The sequence below is a fragment of the Chenopodium album genome, chromosome 12 (genome assembly GCF_948465745.1).
Source record: "Chenopodium album chromosome 12, dcCheAlbu1.1, whole genome shotgun sequence".
NCBI classification, from domain to species: Eukaryota; Viridiplantae; Streptophyta; class Magnoliopsida; order Caryophyllales; family Amaranthaceae; genus Chenopodium; species Chenopodium album.
Window position 1 is genome coordinate 21,775,391 of NC_137845.1, and position 2,492 is coordinate 21,777,882.

At 40.5% G+C, this 2,492-nt stretch overlaps 1 non-coding gene across 1 annotated transcript; it reads left to right on the plus strand.

Annotated features, from left to right (window-relative positions):
• The first annotated feature begins 1,798 nt into the window (after window positions 1-1,798).
• LOC145573371 (small nucleolar RNA R71) lies at window positions 1,799-1,904 on the plus strand. Its single transcript, XR_014097415.1, has one exon. It is a non-coding gene; the product is annotated as a small nucleolar RNA R71 (small nucleolar RNA).
• Window positions 1,905-2,492: the final 588 nt, after the last annotated feature.

The following is a 2,492-nucleotide window of genomic DNA, read 5'->3' on the forward strand; positions in this document are numbered from 1 at the left end:
ACTAAAGCACCCGAAGTAGCAAGGAATGGTCTCCCTAGAATGATAGGAATGTTAGAATCTTCGTCCATCTCAAGCACCACAAAATCCACCGGAATAACAAATTTCCCAACCCTCAAAGGGACATCCTCTACCTTACCCTTAGGAAACTTAATTGACCTATCGGCCAATTGCAAAGTGATGTTAGTAGTTAAAAGTTCCCATAGCTCAAGTCTTTGGTACACCGAATATGGCATAAGGCTAACACTAGCTCCTAGGTCACACAAGGCATTCTCGATTTGCATTTTGTAAATGGCATAAGGGATGGAAAAGTTTCCGGGATCTTTTAGCTTAGGTGGCATCTTGTTCATTATGATTGCACTACAATTCTCGGTCAAATTCACCGTCTCTACACCATCACAAGTCCTCCTACCGCTCAAAATGTCTTTGAGGAATTTTGCGTAGTTAGGCATTTGGGTGACAACTTCGGTAAATGGTAGAGAAGGGTGAAGTTGCTTGAGCATGTCAATGAATCTTCCAAATTGTTCATCTAACTTGTGTCTCATGAATTTTTGTGGATAAGGAAGCTTGGGTTTCACAATTTCTTTCTCTACTCTCACCTCACTAGGCTTCTCAATCTCAACCTTACTCAAAGATGCACCATCTCTCTCGTCTTCAACCAAAACCTCTTTTGTGCCCTCTTTGGTCTCACTCTTCCTAGGAAAACTATCCTCAAGAACCTTACCACTCCTTGTGACAATAGCATTGACCGGTCTCTTGGGATCTAGGCCTTGGAAAGGTAAAGAAGAAGGACTAGCATGGTCTTTCAATGCATTAGCAAGTTGAGAAATTTGGTTTTCAAGCATCTTATTATGAGTCATCATTTCAATAAATTTCTTGTCACTTACGGACATGTAAGTGTTCAACAACTTTGTTTGGTTTTCAATGATTTCTTTCAAATTGGTTCTATGAGAAGAAGAAGAGGATTGAACATAGGAATTATCATTTTGGGTCTTTGGAGCAAAACCGGGTGGGGACCCCTTTGAGAGTTATTTTGAAAATTTCCCCTATTTTGATTGTTCCAATTACCTCCACCTTGATTATGGTTACCATAATCTTGGTTATGATTATCATAATTTTGGTTATGATTTTGGCAACTATAACCTTGGTTGTTATAGTTACCTCAGGAATTTTGGTTCCCATAGTTCCTATTACCACCACTTTGGTTGTAGTTGTCAAAATTGTCATGGTTGTTGTAATTCCTATTCCATTGACCTCTTTGATTCTCAAACGTAGAATCATTATTGTTTGACACATAGTTCACATGCTCATTCACATTTCCATCTTGATCATCACAAACATCCATACATACATGAGGGCAATTAGAAACATCATGATTATACGATCCACAATCATCACAAAACAAGCATCCACTAGGAATGTTACTAGAAGAGGGAGGGGGTTGAGAATTAGAAGACATACCTCTCCCTTAGATTGGGAGGGAAGACTTGAAACTTGGTAGGTAGCAATTTCCAACTTCGCCTTGATAACGGACACCTCCTTCCCCAAGTTTGCCATTTGTGAGGATAGATTGTTGATTGCATTTAGATGATCAACCGAGTACACCGAAGAGCTACTCTTGCTAGTTAACTCTGTTTCTCCATCTTGCCAATCCCTATAATACCTCACTACGTCTTCAATTATGTCTACCACTTCCTCTTCCGTTTTGTTCATGATAGGACCTCCGGCTCCTCCATCTAAACATGATTTTCCTTGAGGACTAAGGCCTCCATAGAAAATTTGAATAATTTGGTAAGTAGGAATTCTGTGGTGAGGACATTCTCTTTGATACTCTTTGTATCTCTCCCATGCTTCATAGAGACTCTCACTAGGCTTTTGCTTGGAACCTTGAATCAGAGCTCTAGCCTCCGCCGTTTTATTTTGTGGATAGAAATGGGATAGAAACTCCTTGGTCACTTCATCCCATGTCCTTAGAGAATTCGGCTTGACCTCCTTGTCTAGCCATTCCAAGGCACGCCCTATGAGGGAAAAGGGAAAATGCTTGAGGCGGATGAATTCTTGGGAAATTCCATTCACCTTGATAGTATTGCAATATTTTTCAAACTCCTTGAGATTATTTAGCGGGCTTTCATGCTTGGCCCCGCTAAATTGTCGCCTCTCTACCAAAGTTATCAATGCCGGTCTTTTTTCAAAGTCATTTGCCAGTGTTGTAGGTGGAGCAATCCCTCTCTCAAATCTATATGCACCGGGAATCCCCAATTCTTTCAATGCCACCCTTGGATTTTCTCCCATTCTTGCTTGTTCCTCTTGTTGTGGTTCTTCTTCACTTGAAATGCTAGGGCTCAAAGATCGTCTAGCACCCCTTAACCTTGCAATATTTCTCTCAATTTCCGGATCAAATGGCACTAGTGAACGACCACGTGCTCTATGCATAAAATCTCAAAAGAAATGGTTAGTAGCACGGCTACAAATGTAGCCTAAAAGAAAATCTTTTT